Raw genomic sequence first — 17996 nt, 5'->3', positions numbered from 1 at the left:
CCGTCGGCTTCGCGGTAGATCCTTATTTTTATCGTCGACCGATTAACGGCGGCCGAGCGTGCGTTCTCCACGCCTTCGCCGTGTCCGCTCGACCAATCCGCTCGCGCGCCGCCGGCCATTTTGGTCCATGCGGAGGCTGCGCGCACGTGCGTCTTCTCCTCTTCCTCCCTTCATCGTTGCGGGTCGCCGCGCACTGCGGAGGGTGTTGTCCCGTGAATGTATGCGTGTACTTGCCAGGTGTGTGTGCACGTGTACGTCCGCGAGAGCGCGCGAGCGCGCGCGTGTTCATCGAGGCAGAGGGTTTTCCATTAGGAAACGGGAGACGCGCGAGGATGCTGGGTTCGCTGTGTCCTTCATCCGCGGGCAACGAGCGTGTTACCGTCACTTCGCATAATTTCCGAGAAATCAAGAGAGACAAACCCTTAAAATCGCGTCCGCTGATTCGCTAACGTAATCACGAGGACATGTCAATGGAAGGCGGAAGAGTTTCAAACTCGCGGTTGACTTCTCGTCGAGAGCAATCGGTAGCCGGATAGCTCTTCGCTCTCGCGAGGAACGCGAATCACCCGGATCCTCCCTCGTCGCGTGCATAGGCAGTCACAACGACCGGCCTTAAATCTTTAACAATGAACGCAGGCGGTAGAGAGGAGGGAAGGGAGAAAAGGGCAAGAGGGTAAGTCAGGAGCTCGCGCGCGGTCTCGCTCTCCGCTTCCATCGGCGTTCTTCTTTTTCCTACCCTCCCGGGGTATACGTTACACGCTTCTTCGTTCACGTACGAGAAACACCACGCGCTCACGAGAGTACGCGTGTGCTCCATCGTGATAGAATAAAGGGCGGCGGGGGTGAACAGGCAAAAGGACGAAGAACCGAGATTTCTGTCCTCTTCTTCCGCGAGGACTCGCGCGCGCGATGTATCATCGAGGTAGAGCTTATTTATAACGATACTGCGAGGGGTGAGGAGGGAGGTTGCCGAGGCAGGAAAAAGAAGGAAGACGTGGGCGAACCTCGCGAGCACCCTCTCGCCCTCTCTCTTTCTCTCTTGGCCCTCTCGCTACCCCACTCTTTCGCGGCGTATCGTGGCGGACGATGGTGGTGGAACATTCTCCCCGGGGAGGTGGTAACAGGGGGAGAGAGAGTGCATCGAAAGGCAGGACGATCCGGGACCTTCGCGCGTGTGCGCGCGTTGCCGCGAATTCGTCGTCGTGTAAGCGCGTCCAGTTGGCGAGCGATCTTTGTCGGTGTGAGAGTCGGTCCCCTCCTCTGTCTTCGTTGTCGGTGCACAAGCGCACACGTACACGCACACACACAGACACAGACACAGACACCTACACAAGTCCGTCCTCCACATACCGCGTTGCGAAAGGAGGCAGGCTGGTAACAGCGGGGAGTGTGTATCGAAGGCAGGACGACCCGGGAGCACGCACACACGCGCGCGTATCAACACCATCAGCCTGCCTCGCCGCGCGCGATCAGAAGCAGGTCTTGCCTGTGTACGTACGTGTGCGTGTGAATGTATCCCTTCTCTCCTCGCGGATACACACGCACGAGGTCACGCGCACGAATGCCAACCCGGTTCTCCATATATCGCGCGCTCTCGCTTCCCCCCGTCCTCCGACGGCCGGCGAGACCTCCCCTTGTTACCCTCCTCTCTCTCTCGGCGGTCGCGACGCCGTGTTGTATCCCTCGGCATCACAGACACAGGCAGACGTGCGACGGCGGCGTCCCCGGAGCGGAGCGTGCGGGTTCTCAGGGATACGCGGATCGGTTTGGAGGCTCGCGAATAGAATAGCAGCGGCGCGGCGGGGCCAAGGGGGCGGGATAGACGGGGAAGGTAGAGGGCGATTCAGGAGACGCGGCGTCAACACCATCAAGCAGCGGCACCACGAAGAGCACACGGTGTCGTCGCCGACCGACGCCGTCGCCGGCGTTCAGGACAGCATCCGGAGATAACCGCTCGCTGGTGCGCGAGGACGGACGCGAAGTGAGTAAAAGCACGGCCGCACGCACTCGACGGCAACGCGTATCCGCGAAAAAGGAGAAGAGGACCGTGCCCCTCCTCCTCTTCATCCTCCTCCTCCTCCTGCTGCTCCTTCTCTTACTCCACAGCGGTTCCTCCGTCGAGCGGATTAACCGCTCCGAGGAGTGAGTAGTCACGTATCGAGAGAGAGTAGTTTACGGCACGGCGATCTTCCGGCGGACGCGAATTTCGCTTCCGATTCGTCGCGAGGGACGTTAACGAGGAGGTGTCGTCTGCGGAAGTAAGTCGCGCGGAGCGCGTACGCCTGGCGTTTCCGGGGTGGCGCACCCTTCATTGGGACTTTCGACCGGGATGATTCGCGAGTGAGGACGTTACGGGGCGATCAGACAGAGACAGAGAAAGGAGGAAACGAGAGACTGAGAAGTGAACGGGAGCAGCCACGTGACGAGGACGAGGACGTGGACGTGGACGAGGGCGATATCCCTGGCCAGCTACGCGGGTGGTGTTCGTGCGAGGATATCATCCCCAGGCGGCACGGGGCAGCGACGCGTCGAGGGCACGCCGGAAAAGGTAAGCGAAAACTCAACGACGGTTGGGACTCCGTATGCATCAAATGCGATGTAAACACATGAGATTCCTGAATGGTCGTGATTCGCCACCCCGCGGCGAAAGGGTCTCTCGCCTTCGAAGGACCTGTCTTTTTTTTCCGGCGTACCAGCTACATGTGCGGCGAAAGGACATGACTGTCGATTTACGAGGTAGCCCTTTCGGAGGATCTCCTCGGAAGCGTGATGAATCTCATTCTCTGTTACTCTACGTTATTGTCGTTTCCATATCGAGGCGTCCTTGGAAAACTGCATTACTCACGTTACTCTGAGAACTTGCACCAAAACTCTGTTCTGGAACTGACCGAGTGTTGGTCATTCTCGTCATGGTGTCGTTTTCGGGGAATGCCAGATCTGTAGCTCTGATCTGATGTTTCATGGTTTTCGCGATGCAATATTCTTGATGGCAATAGAATGCTACTGGCTGCGATTGTATTTTGCGTTTGGCTAGGCATATTATGCAAGATATGTAATGCGAATATTTAGACGTTAACGCAGAGTCGTAAATATTACTTCAAATTACATTATTATTTTATGCAAGAACCGACTTTATGCAGTACTATCTGAAAATCGCTGAATACTCAAGTAGGACTCAAAGACGACGCGATTAAATGCTTTAACTGTGTACATAAATTGTACCTAAAGTCGATGCGCATTAATTTTCATTATTTCGGCGGGATTTGAATTCCAATGGAATCATCATGTTAATTGTCAACGCGCGATGACGGGATTTTACAGATATTATAAATAACACAAACAATGAAGCGCGACTTCCTACATAAGCCACACAATTCTATTTCTGTTTATTATGTTTCCGAGACGTTTGCAGCTACATGGAATTTAAATCTCATAGCATGTTATTAATAAAACAGAACACTGTGTGTTGAAAGAAACGACAATGAAGTAACTAGTATCGTCAATCAAAGCCACTAGTTTGTTGCAATATCTATTCGGGAATTCTATGCATCCGTAATTCCCCGGTGCATTTGTAACTTGTAATAATTAACATTGCATAGTTGTTCATTTCCTAGCAACCCTCTTCTCTATTTATCAAATCGCATTTCGCAAATCCGAATTTCGATTTGATGTGAAAATGATATGTTATTGCATTATTATTCGCTTTCCATACGTCTTACGAATTTAAACCGATTAAAATGACTTTACTGATTGAACTAATTACAAAGCCTATCATTCATTAAAATTTTCCGATAAATTCTTTTCGTTTCCGCTCCACGAAACCATAACATATTTTTCCATTTTTCGATTATTCTTCTTTATATTTCTAACGCGCAATATTTCTAATGATAAAATGACATCGTCAAATGACTTATCGCGTGCGCACATGAGAGAGAGAGAGAGAGAGAGAGAGACATAGATATAATTGCATTTACAAGGTTAACGACGCCTTCAATTAAGGCGTGCTCAAAGAACATAAATTTTTTTCGAAAATCGCTGCGAGGGTAAAAAATAGCTGAAAAAGTCACTGTGAAAATTGGTAGGCCATTCTCGAGTTAGGTCTTGGCCCAAAGGCCGACGATTACCCCGACACGCCCTCCGATCATTCGATTCATGGAGAGCTCTGGGACCCTCCTCCGTCGCAGTGACACGAAACTTTGGTCCTTGATGTCTGTCTGTAGCTGCAAACCTTTCCCGATTATAAAGTGAGGTCAATGTTCGTGCACCGTTCTGACAGTTCTCGGCTTCTCGTATTACGTCGCGTTATACAAGACCAACGTTTGCGACGGCACGAGATTCGCCTCGACGAGAATTCCATCGTACGAATTCCAACGCGAAGACCCAACTCCGAGGTAGAAGATCTAAAACCGAGTGGAGCTTCAACCATGCCGCGCAGAAAGGGATCGGCTCGAAAGGATACGGGAGGGATGTGACGGGATTCGTTTCCGCGTCGTTCGTTGGATCCCTCGCGCTGGAAGGATGCGAATGAAGAAACGCGGAAATCGGCCGCCTCGTTCGACCAAAGAAAGCGGCATCGGCGACGATGATGACACGACGACAGCGCGGCCTCTTGCTTGCGTAAGACCGCGCGGCGAAGAAAGCGAGCGGTGCCTTTTCGCGCGTATCACGCTCGCGAGTGGGCACCGGTAGCTGGTCGCATGCTCGTCCTGTTAATTGTCGCCAATTAACGAGGTACACCACGCTCGGCGGCATCCTGCCTGGCGAGTCGCCTCCTTATCGGCTCTATTCAGGATCGCCAGCCACCTTTTCTCTCCGCCGGCGCGTACAACCCCGGCGAGCAGCGGTAAACCATCGGTTCGCGCTTTTGTCGGCGTAACGCCGCGTCATCCCCGCTAATCGTCACGAAAAGTACGCCGCGTTTATACGACGTCCCGCGACGATAAAGACCGCTACCGGGCCGGTCGGCCGCGCGAGAGTGAAACGCGCCGCGCAGCATCAATCTTTGTACCGATTTCTTTGACCGGTGGCCGGCGGCCGTCCCGGCCGCCGCGGAATCGAGTAATACGAGTTTAGTTGCCTATCGCGTCGGGGTTCCGGCAACCGAAATCGCCGCTCGTTAGCGAGGCAACGCTCGCGCTGCTCGCCGAAGAGGAGAACGCGTAGGCGAGAGAGCTCTTGACTCTTTTCAGCGGATTCACCAGCGCGTACTCCTCTCTCGGCTCTCGCGCGCGCGCAGCCGGCCGAAATCGGCTTCTCCCCGCCTCGGGAACGATGGTTATTAACAGTTATCCCAAACCGGCCGCGATATTTCGTGTAAATGTACTCGGGAGTTTAAATCGTCATTTGTCACGTGTTTCAGCGGGTGACCTTTCGCCAAGTTAATTGCTTTTTTCTCTTTCATTATTAGCCAGCGTAATCTTAATTGCCGAGCTGAGATGCAGCATTTCGAATCGAGAAATCGAGAGCCATATGGATACAAAAACACTTTTTCGTTTGCGCTGATTATTACGGTTATTGTGGTGCTGGGATTCCGTGGGGTTGCTAATGAAACCTACTTCTGTCGAAATTAAACGGAACAATAAATATCAATTAGTAGATAATAGGCTTTAATTCTATTAGATGACGCGTTTGGTAAGTTATAATCGCTGTTGCTGCTGCAACGGGTGTTAGTCCAATCACGTTTATAGCCGGCCTTCGAGACGCCCAATTGGTCGACCTGTTTTTCTCGCAGCGGAGATTCAAATAACTCGAGATCTACGAGGGATCGTTCTCGGCTTCTGTTTTTACGAGACAGCTTCATAGGCTCTAGCAGTGTACCGCTATAAAAATTAGAGAAACGAAGGAAAAGAAAGCGAAGGAATTTCACGGCATCGCATCAATATTCAGACCAGCCAGAAACGACTACATACTCGATTATATACTCGACTACATGAGATGTTATTCAATAAATTCAGTGTATCCAGAGTCTTAATTTGAGTCTTAAATTTATCAATCGCCATGCCCACCGGACACGTGAATATTTTGGGAAAGAAGTTCTCCAGATGGAAATTAATATAATCAGCATAAAAGTTAAATGCGCGATTATCTGGACCACATTCGATGATCTCTTTCTCCAAAGCATCGACGATGCGCCTAACTTGAAAATTCGATCTCGATCGTTGCACGATATGGTCACCATGGGGCACCATCGACTTCGCTTCACTTTCACCCGATTCCACTCGCGTTGCGTTCCCGACGACGGTCTTCGCGACGCGAGAAGCAGTGCCCAGCGTCATCCTCGACCCGTGGTGACTCGTGGCGGCATGCTTCTCTCTCTCTTCTTTTTTTTCCACGAGTCATCTCCGTAGGTGCCACGCGGGGTTTTCACGCCGAGAAGTGGCCGACGACGGGGGGTTGGCGATATGCGTCTCGCGGACCGGGCCCGGCAGAACGGGCTGACGGACAAACTCACAATGAGAACGAGGAATGCCCCGCAGAGCCAGACATGAAGACGTCACTCAGAAACGGTAACGGCCAGAACACGGGGTCAGGTCCGATCTGACCGTTCCGAACTGTGGCTCGTACCAGCTGCGGCAACCTCTCGAGTGAGTCAGCGTCGGTTCGGACGGTCCGTAGCATCCAGACACCTCCGTCGGGACGAAATTCCTGCCGAGGAAGTCTCATCGGTGTCGCCGAATTCCCGCGTTGCTTGCGTTATCGAAAATTTCCAAAACTCGCTGGTCAGGTAGATGAAGGACTGAGGTATCGGTTGTCTGCAAACAAACAAACAGGAAGCAATGTGTTGATATAAAAATGCAACATTACGGTCATTATTGGCTGTGATGAAGCGGTGAGAGGATAGAGAAACGGTGAGAGGAAGGTGATGAGAATGCAAGTGTATGAGATTTGATGGGCGAGCAGTTTACGAGGTATCCATAAAATCTGCGAAATACGTCACGTCATTCGTATCGGATGTAACGAATGTTCATTGAACAATATGCACATCCGCGTTTAACTATCAGTTAGCAACTCCGGGCATATCCGTCTGCCCCTGGGATATAAAGCAGAATCTGTCAAATTTTTTGGAAAATTCGACCGGCGAACTCTCGGGTGGGGAACGCGCAACGATTAACGCCATGCAGAGGCGAGGCATAAATCTTACGCAATTTAAGCTCGAGCTTTGCGCGGCTGACAATGAATGGCGAAGCGCCATTTCAGCGCTTCGTTGGCTCGTAATGCGGCCGTAAATTAAGTCCCGCGCCAATTCGTGCATGTCCACGTATCATGATTTACAAGCGACGACACATCCCCGTCGTACGTCCGTACGAAATCCGAAATCGAGATTCTCCTATTCGTCGTCTGTCGTTTCTGTGACGTAACCAGTCGTCGGAATGAAATTTCGCCACGTGTTAAAAAGTTGTGCTTAAAAGGGAAAAACTTGCCGTGCAGGCTATGTTCAGCACGTTTGGCGTGTGTTTACTGGAACTTTTGTCTGGAATTTTTCAGCAATATTTGGGATAAATTTGCGAACCACGCTCGTAAAATGCTCTTGCTCTGTCCGATCGCAATAATTTACTTTTGCGTGAAGTGTACCACTCATAAAGTACATTTTAAAAATTCAGCATTGCCTCGCTTAAGTTGATTTTGGAACTCGATGCAGTTGCAATTACAACGCGTCACAAATTAATGTAACGTTAGTTTTAATACGGTATTGATTACTCGATCAGGTGACTGCCTTATGCAGGAGTCGGACATTAATAATGTTCGACATACACATCAATTAAAACCTGCAACGACAGCTCACCCATTGCGCCTTTATGAACTTTTTATGAATCTCCTCATTAGGCAATGTTGGCATACAGAGAGAGAGAATTCGTTGCGCCGCACGAAAATCTTCCCCTTTTTCATCCGAAATTCTGACGTACTTTGCGTTCCATTAAGTAGATCTGTTTCGACGACTGCTTGCTTGGCTGTTTCGCCGGAAGTTTTGTAAATAGTTTCGAGCCGTACCTCGGGACAGGCGCCGCAACAGGCAAGATGAAATGGCGATTATCCTTCATCCTGGTGTCCACGAGGCGCCTTCATCACAGGCTACTATCTAAGGCCACAAGACCATGTTCATAAACGACACGCTTCTCTCGTAGCCGCAATAGAGGCCTCCTGGCCCGACCAATAATCAGCTTCATTGTCGCATCCGGAAACGGGCATCAACTGATCCGGGACCTTTTCGGTGCGAATCTTTTGAAAATTTTTGGTTTTTCGTGCTTTACATTTCCTTCCTTTTCCTTCTTTCTCTCTTTCTCTCTATCTCTCTATCTTCCTCTTTGTCTCTCTTGGTCTGCCTCTCTCTTTTTTTGGGGACGCCAATTAGTGGTTTCGTCGAAGCTCGTCGGGGGTCCAGGCTGACTGCCTGCGGAAAAAAAATGCCGAAACCGCTAACACCTGGCCGGACAACCGAGTATCACGATCTGTGTTGTATTGTATCACTCTTGTTGAACACCGTGTTCTGCGTGTGTCACAATTTTTGTACCACGGAATTTATGAGCTTTCAATATGGCCGTGATAATTGAACATCAAGACAATTTCGAAAGACAGCGCAGCTGTTTGGCCGAGATGAGAAGGGAGGTGTAATCAAAGCGTCTCTTTTATAGCATCTCGATTAATTTAGGCATGAATATATATAGGCATTTATGTGAGTCTCTTAAACTAACATGCTTTACGACGTTCTATCAAGACTGACCTGAATCTGCAGTCGAACTTTGTTTCAAATAGACGTTGAATTCTCCTTAATCACGTTCCCGTTTAATGAGATGTTGAGATATGGATCTTTTATAATTGATATATTGACAATGACAATACAATTTCCGTAATTGTAATCCGGGCTCGGAGAAATGATTAACGCTAGAATTGCTGGAGCCCAAGTGTCGGACAGATGGAGGAGCTCACGTCTTCATCCGAAGGACGTTTTATAGTTAATCTGAGCCTGTGCGATGACGATTAATATCTCGCGTTTCCGCAGCTGCCTGAATGGCGGAATAGCTGGCCACTGAGAAAGAGACCGATCATCCTATTCCTGGACGAAATGAAAGTGGGACTACTACCGACGTTTCTGCGGATTGGGATCCCATGAGCACAAATCATTATTAACGACTGTCGTGCCGCGACAGCCGTTGTGCGTTACGTGAAATATCGCGAGCGGCGGAACTCTATTAAGCTGCTTTGATCTGAACCTGCGGCTTGCAGTCGTCACGATTTGGTCGCGAATCACAATATTACCGTAGCGATACCGTAAGGAGCGGTTGTACTCCTTGACATCCGGATCTCCGCTTTGCATGTCGACGTTATCCTCGAACTGATAAAACCGTCAGATCGGCGAAAAGAACATCAAAAGAGCAGATCGTGTTAAAACGCAAATATCAGTCACTGAATTATTCGTGCAATTATACTGTAATTAGCAGATATCGTTACACCTGATTAATACGTTCTCGCGAGCACGCGCCTAAGATTCTTAGACAGTTTTTTATGGAAAGACTCAGGAGATGATCACGAGAAATCTGTTCGCTTTCGAAGAGTGTGACAATCACGACGATACGTATATCAGAGCGATGACAGAACGTTTGTTGGTGCGCAAGTCGATACCCATGACTCACGGAAGAATTATGTACCTGAGTTGATCGCGAAAAGGGCTAGACATTATTTAAACACTCCAACAGCAACCTCTTAGTTACCCACCGTTAATCGTCCAAATAATCCATACGGAGAACCGAAATTCGCGAAACCTGGATTTGCGCATCCAAAGATGCCGCGTGGTTATCGCGTTCTCCCATGGTCAATTACCGGAATGCCATGGCGTCCACCCGCGCATAAAGGAGCATAAAGGAGCACGGATTCACGAGGAGACTGGAAAGAAAAAGGAGCGAGAGGAGGAGGAACAGGGTGGACGAGTCGTTCGTTCGTTCGTTCGTTCGTTCGAGAGAGAGAGAGAGAGAGAGAGGGGGGGGTGCGAGATAGCCCCGAATTTCACGGAATCACCGCGAACGCCTCGCAGTCTCGCGCGGCAGCGGGAATAATTCAAGGTAGAAGGCCGCATCGATTTCGTGGATAGGCGTCCCGTCCATGGCGATACCGGGGCCGCCGGCTCGGTTTATAATAAGGCGCTGCAACACGCCGAGGCCCCGCGCTCGCAGGTGTAAGGAGGTGTCCGGCACCTTAAGGCTTCCAGTAGGGTCGAACGAAGCGGCATATTTCATCCATTGTCGCCCCTCAACTCCGGCGGCGGCACTTTTCAACTTTTTATAGAGATTTTTATACCGCTATATCTATACCGCCTCTACGCGGTCGTGCGGGAGAAAGGAGGTGGAAAGGAGAAAGAGAAAGAGAGAGAGAAAACCGTACTGGGAGAGCGCAGGAACGAGGGGGAGGGTTCGCTCCATCGTGCCTGAATATGAATATAATAATGAGAACGGGTTTCGTCGTCGTTCCGCTTCTCCGCTTCTCGTCGTTCGGCCTCGCTCACGGGATTTCTTCTCTCACAACGGCTAGTTGCTCCTCTCATCCTCAGTCCGTACTTTTTTCCGTACTTCTTTCTCGCCTCTCTATCTCTCTTCGCGATTTCTCAACCGCGATCCTACACGGACGTGTACGCGTACGCGATACGTACATGATGTGCGTGCACACAACAAAACCGGACGTGTGTCATTGCGCCTGCTAAATTGCCTTCTCGCGTCGCGCATCGTCCTGTATCCTGCGACGCCGCGGCTGTTCAGAATTCCTCTGACGCGAATCGATCGGCCGCCATCGCCGGTTATTGGATGCCTATGCGGGCATGCACCTGCTAATGCATCCTCGCGTTGCAAACCGTATCGATGTAAAGGGAAGCGTCGCCGTAAAGGACGCGGACGGGTTCTCGGCGATGGCGATCATCTGCCTCCTCGTGCTTCTTTTTCATCATTACCTTTTCGCGCGTACAAACTGAGCCAACGTTTCAATCTCTCTCGCCATCAAAGACGAAAACTTGCGCATGGGTAGAATCGACGCCAGGAGTTGAAATGATAATTAATCGCTGAAATTGAAATAATTTTACACACACGAACGGACAAATAAGACATTTGTTTGCAACAGGACTTATATAACGAGCTATTTATTAATTCTGCATTTGTCGGTTTACGTCAAAGCACGAAATTCGCATGTGGCGAATACAAACTCACGTCGCACACTTACAAAGGTACTTAAGTGCTCGCATAAATACCGTAAATATATCTTCCGAGGGTTAAAGAAACACGTGTTTCAAAGCGCATGTACGCGAGAATGCGCGTGGAATGTCGAAGTGCAACTGCAGGATTAGAAGTGGTTAGAGGACACCACCTCGCAGGACACAGAATGCACTTAGCCGCGTTTCGCGGAGTCCTTGGAAGTCGGTTACCGTGTTTAGCGCTGAAACGATTAGTTCCTTCAAACGGCGCATCTGTACGCGATACAATCGTAAGGGATCAGCCTGAGATTAGATTTTTTGTTGCACATGCGAGATCCTGTGTCACTCCGTACGTTCGTCCATTGCAATGCGATGTAATGCCGGGGAGAGAAAAGTATTTTGTTTCTCGAGTCTGTGTCGCAGTTTCCGCCGTTTCATTTCATTCGTCGTCGCATGTCAAACGTGACAGCGGATGTGACGCGTCGATTATGTTTAACATCGCTTTATGCATAAGTAAAAGATTAAACAAATTTTGAGTAAAGTGTGGTTAGTCATTTCTACGTTTTCCCATAAACTCATTTCGATTATTCGTTAGATTTCTGATTTCGTGATTTCGTTTGTTAAATCTCAGGAAACGTCATTTACGAGCGAACGAATCCAGGATATCGTCATGGCGAAAGAACGATTGTACGTTTGCACTTTGTATTTTTTGCCCGTTTGACAATCTGACCCTTGCGAAGAATCAGTGTTGAAATCGCTCCCCAAGAGAAGTCTGTGTCAGGGTCGCGGCTTGAAAAACTACGGACCTGCCATAAACGCGAAATAATGGATCGTCTCATTAAGTTTCGCACGCGCGACACTCCCGGTAGAACGCAGAACCAGTTCGCAATTCTCGGTTTTATCCGCGCCTTCTCGGGAGAAGCAGCGGCTTCTCGGGAGCTCCCCATCAATTAATTACCCGATTAATCAACGTCGAAGACGACGTCGCATGCGCATACGGAGGCACTCGCGGCTTCCCACAATCGGCGAGCATCCGTAGAGACGCAGGTTCTGAAAAAGAAAGAGAGAGGGAGAGAGACAGAGAGAGAGGAACCGTTTATTAGTACTCTGGCACTTTGTCTTCTCGAGGCACTAGACATCGATGTTTGCTAAATAAACAATTTTAAAATGACGGGCATTAAAGTAAGTGCAATATAATGCACATTTGGTGCACAACCTTGTCGTTTACGCTTCAAGCTATAATCGTAATTGCAATTGTAGCAATAGAAGACAAGAAAGATCATGATTGATTAATGGTCCTCGTTCAGTAGGACGAAACCTTAGAGAGAGCGCGAAACTTTCCCAGCTCTGAAGAAGTCCGCTCTGACTGCGTTGATTCAGCGAAGATGCTAACAACCTTGCGAGCACTATCGACCTATTTACATTACGCGCTGCTCCTCTAGGGCGTCGGAAAGAATCTCGCTCGGGCAAATTGTCCAAAGAGATAGAGAAAGAGGGAAGCGGTGAGAAATTGAGAAAGCTTGGGGAGGTGAGGGGCGTATGAGAGGAGCGAAAGCAAGAGGAAAGAAGAAGCAAGGAATGCCGTACACAAAGGTGTTGAGGCGGATAGCAGCGAGAGAGCAAGAGAGCCGAAGAAAAAGCCGCCGGGAAAAAGGTACGGCCGCGATGGAGAAAACGAACGCGATCCTCTCGGATAGAACGAACAGGAGAGAGAGAGAAAGGAAGAGCGGGAAAGGAGCGCAGAGAAGCTCGTCGCATCGGCGGAGAAAGAAAGAGAGAGAGAGAACGAGCGAGAAAGAGAAAGAAAGGAAGATGCGTGTGCACGGTTATCGATATATTACGGGAGAGAGGGTGGAGAGGGGGCGAAGGGGCACGTCGGTGTGCGTGCAAAAGGGTGAAAAGGAGGGACATATTTTATATTTATGGGTATTTGCCGCTACTGTGCTCTCGCGCCGGCGGCTTGCGGCAGAGGAGAGCTAACCGACGTCCCTCTTTGCCCCCCTCTCTCCCTCCCGCCCCCTTCGACACGTCGGACACGTCGTTCTGTCCCGCTCCCGCCGCCGGTACCCTCGGCTATCTCTGTTTCCGTCTACCGATGGTCCATGGCGCAGGACGCGCAACCGGCGGCTGGGCCATGTGTCATCTCCGGTGCCATCCCATATTCCGTTCCTACCATGATATGCTTAAGGCTCGCTCCGCGTTCACGCTGAATATCCTTTATAGGTGTGCGCGTTTGTCCCACATCTATATATAGACGCGGGGTGCCGTGCACGGGGTACAGCCAGTACCATAACGGGCACACCGTGGAACTTCTTCACCGCGTGTACCCTATGGAGATGCCCTTGCGTCGCGGGAATCCTCTAGAATCGTAGGCGTCGGAATCCCGCGGGAGGGGCCGGATACTCCGAGTAATTTGCTTTTTGACTTGCTGACATTTCACGCAGATTCCCTTGTCGCCCGGCGGTTTATGATCCTTGCTCATGGTGCAACTACGAAACTCGCGAGAAATGCAAAAAAGCGCATGAGAGACAGTTTCGCACTTTGATTAATGTTCCTGATCGGCGTTTGCTTAGGTGTCTCCAGCCTAGACGTACCGGACTAGAGCGTACTTTGGCTGGAGCGAGATTCATGGACTGCTCCATGGGGCGCGACGCTGTCGCGCAGTCCATAAGTCATTTTGTAAATATGATCCAATGAATATACGAGATTAATTAGGTGCAAATAGCTGTCATGTAAAAGTGCGTTGGCAGCGTTGGCGCTGGTACGTTGGCACGTGTTTATTTAGGCTCGCCGAAGCCAATCAGCCAGTAGAAATCATTACGTAATCGCATTACTATGCAAAGCGAGAAATGGCACGGAGAGCTAGACTGGCATGCTAATCGATATACTGAGCAAGGTTAATTCCAACTGTTACTTCCTATGCCCGCGTTCAGATCTGTTGACAAGTTCGACTGATAATTCATAAATCTGATTGCGAGATCAAAGGCACGCAAGATCGATGTTCAACGTTCGATCTGATTTTTCTTTTTCTTCTCTTTTACATTCTACTAAACCGTTGCACCGTTGCACCGAGCGTTGTTCAAAGCGAGTCACATCGTATGAGAAATATCAGTACCTGAAGAGTCAGAAGAGTCTGAATAGAGAGACCATGTTAACGTGTATGTAACTCGGCAGAGGTTCCTCTTCTCAGAGGATGCGATTTCCTAAGCGGACTGTACGGTTGTCAGAGTCATCGCCGGCAGCGGCACCTTGGCTCTTCGACCCTCCCGCCCTCCCCCATCTTCCCTGCCTTCCTTTCTATTTCGATTGCTCCTCTTCCCCGCGCCCTTTCGGACTTTTACCTTTTGCATACGTTTGCCGAAGAATTTACGAGCGTAGTTTGTGACCCGGGCCACCGGGTGCCTCATCCCTTAATTAAGGATTGTGCCACCGATGTGCCGTCCCCCTGCGCGGATATGTCTCTTCTTCGCACTAATGACCTTGACCTCTCTCTCTCTCTTTTTTTCTTTCTTTTTTCTTCTCAAGCTTTTTCTCTCTCCGTTCTGACACGTCGAGATATAGATTGAACCACGATCGAAGAACAGTCGACCTTCAACCTTGCTTGACAATGGAGGTCCATGTTGGCCACAGCTATTTGCTTTGGATGGACGGATCCGGGCGCGCGCGTTCCCAAAAATATAAAAAATCTCGAACTTCTTAGGAATGCCTCTTGGGGAATTTCCTGCGGGCCGAACCCAGCCTAAAGTTTGAAAACGTTCTTGAGGTATGCTGAAATCACGTGAACCTCTCGCAACTGTCTGAATCCAACACGGCCGCAGATCATCATCGTGTTGCTTTCGCGTTGCGATTATATATCGCGATTATCCTCGGCGTTGCGTACAGGTACTTACACTCTCGTATAATTTCGCGAGATTCAAATAACGTTGACCATATTTGCACAGAGGGAGAGCAACCGAGCGGATTAGCGCGCGTCTTGTCCTCGAAGTCGCGCGTGTAAGCGCGCGGCGCGTTCCTCCGTCAGCGAGTTGCGATTCGAATCATCGAATTATACCAGCATGCGAATCGCTCATCACCGCCCACGCATCAGCCAGCTAGCCAGTCAACCAGCCACTCACTCGCTCGAGGAGAATCGAACGAGAAGGGAGATCGTGTCGAGCACACCGAGCGTAGATCCTTAATGCGGAGCGACTACGGGCGACGAACCGTGAGCGCCTCGTCTAATGCCTTCTAAAAGCATCCTCCGACGGGGGGAGGGTGAAGCAAGGATGGACGAGAGAAAATACGAGGAGGAGCATTAGCGCGCGTGGGGCTTCGAGAAGCGAGAGCGAGCGGAGCGAAAGCGGAACCCGAAGAAACGAGACGGAAGCCACGATGACGGAGAGAGGGTGCCGCGCGCGCGGAAGCATTGTAAAGTAATTTGCCAAGGCGGGTGTCCAGGGAGAATCGAGAAGTCTTTGCGCGTCTCTCTCGTTCTTCCTCGACCTCGCCCTGCCTCGTTGTCCTCGCGAGACGCGGCCTCGACGATCCCGAAAAGAGGAATGCCGTGACACCCCAACCATTATCGTGCTCGACGCTTACCACCCATGGCTTTCGTACGGATGGATGAATGGATGGGCGGGTGTGCCGCGTGGTTTACCGAAGGGGTGGCTTTATTACGCTCGTCGGTTTCCGGCTCGCTCGGGCGTGAAACGTCGGGAAGATCGCACCCGTGATGACAATTTTCACGGGGGCGGGCTGCGCGCTCGAATAGGTTGGCGATGATGAAAAATTGCAGCGTGCGGGTCTTCAGATTGCGGGTACCGCGTGTGCGAAAACACGTTCAGATGAGAGTCTCTTGGATCAATGTTGGATTAAACGAACCAGTTAGAAATTAATTTGCACTTACAGGCTCGTATTGTTGTGTGTTTCCTCGTCCTGTCATTCATCTCTAGCTGAAGAAACCGATTGTCATGCACAAAACGATCGGCTCTTTTGCTAAACGAGCTTTAAACTCGCGCTGCCGAAAGTTATTGTAGGACGTTTCGTATTCTTCCTTTCTCCTGCGATGGCGGCAAGCCGGCACAAGCCGCACGCAAAATCTCGTGGCGTCCCGGAGATCTTATCCTCAACAAGATGTCCGAAGCCTACCCTGTCGGTTCACCCTGTCTTGTTGCGGCGATGGAGACTGAACAACCTCGTGCCTGCAGCATGCCCTATCTATGCGGTCGTCCTTAGGCGCGCCGCGCATTTTCGCCGAAAGTACGGACCCCATGAAAGCGCTCGGCCAAGCGTTAAGTGATGCAAAGTACAAAAAGGTACATTCATTCAGGAAATGGGGCCTGCTAGAGCAACGCGCGCTTCAAAAGGGCGGGAGGAACCCAGGCGGGATACGTTAAGTAGCCGTCTCGCACCGCAGGCGTCGGTCGTCAAGGGTCGCGAGGTCCTCCAGATTGGATCTCCCTCGGAGAGAGTTTACATCGTTTTCCCACTAAAGGAGCCGCAAAAATGTCACTAATCTCGCTCGGGTTTCTTTCGCTCTTCCACCCGACGGAATCTCTTCTTTCCTCCCCTCAGCATGGTGCTGTCTGTGTTGTTCGGTCTGCATTGTCGCAAGTGATATGCAAACGTTGCGAGATAATTAAATAATTAGAAATGACAATACGCTGTCTTTGCTGTTCATTATATACTGCAATTTATCATGCCATCGCTGGAGACACATAATTGCAGGCATGAATGGAAGTCTCGTGCTGTGTGAAAAATTCGTCAAAATGTTCTCTGTGCTTGAAACTGTAACTGAAAAGATTATTTTGTTAATTGTAAGTCGAACTGGTCACGGATTTGTAACTATTGAAAAGATTTTAGGAAACTCATTAGCGTATATTTTCCCTTAGGGAATATGCATTATGTTCGTTGAAAGTGCTTGAATTTTGCTCCTTTTCATGTACTGTTTATTATACCATGACATGACATTTGTCACACGGAACGTTTTCTATTAACATTTTTCTTTTAGTTGACTATTTTCCGATCTGAGTGACAAAGGAATACCATAAAAGTAACGCAAATCGGCTAACGCTTGGAAGTCACGATTTGATTCGCTCGCCATTGCCAACGACGACGACGACGACGACGGCGACGACGACGGCGACGACGACGATGATGACTGGTCGCGATTGTCCAGATGGAAACCGGTTTGATTTTGAGCTCGCCGTCGTAAGACGTGCGTAAGACGCCTGCTCAATTATTCCACCGTAAATCTGAGCGGCAACGAACCTCGCCGCCGATCCAGCGAAATGATTCTGAACTCGAAAGTCGGCGCGAGGACTTGCTCCGGCTGATTTAGCACGGATGCCGATAATTGAATATCTGGATAAAAACACATGCATGCTGCCTATTTGACGGCGACATACGGAATTTCGTTCGTCGAATTCGACGCGGCAAATGCTACTGGAAATGGTCATTACGAGCGAGCGTTTCCAAACGGAGGCGTCCATTCTTGAAGCGACCGAAAATCTCGCATCGAGCGAGCGTAGGATTGTGAGGACTCTAATAAAATTGTTTGGAGATAATCATGCAATGACAGCTAATCTAAAATATGTTTAATAATCTTACGCATAAGTTGCGTAAGTCGGCAAGTAAAAATGGAAAATGCAATTTTAACGACGATTCATTTATTGAATTTATTGCATTACTCGACATTTTTCCTGTATTCATTCACTTTTGCCGAGTCAAGTCAATAGGGATGACGTCGATCCGTTCGAGATCGAGATCCCAACGGACATCGCTCAGAACTAGCCACGAGTCCATGAATGAAATTCGGAACTACGGGCGGATCACCGAATGATCCGAG

General features: G+C 50.0%; 1 protein-coding gene across 1 annotated transcript in view; it reads left to right on the top strand.

The window, feature by feature from the left end:
• The first annotated feature begins 2403 nt into the window (after positions 1-2403).
• LOC105282931 (homeotic protein ocelliless) overlaps positions 2404-17996 on the top strand; it is a 49434-nt gene continuing 33841 nt past the window's right edge. Inside the window, exon 1 of the mRNA XM_026975448.1 lies at positions 2404-2548. The gene's annotated coding sequence lies outside the window, so the exon portion shown is untranslated. The remainder of the gene's footprint in view (positions 2549-17996) is intronic.

The sequence above is a fragment of the Ooceraea biroi genome, chromosome 2 (genome assembly GCF_003672135.1).
Source record: "Ooceraea biroi isolate clonal line C1 chromosome 2, Obir_v5.4, whole genome shotgun sequence".
In the NCBI taxonomy this organism is placed as follows: Eukaryota; Metazoa; Arthropoda; class Insecta; order Hymenoptera; family Formicidae; genus Ooceraea; species Ooceraea biroi.
This window is presented reverse-complemented; position numbering and strand designations above follow the sequence as displayed.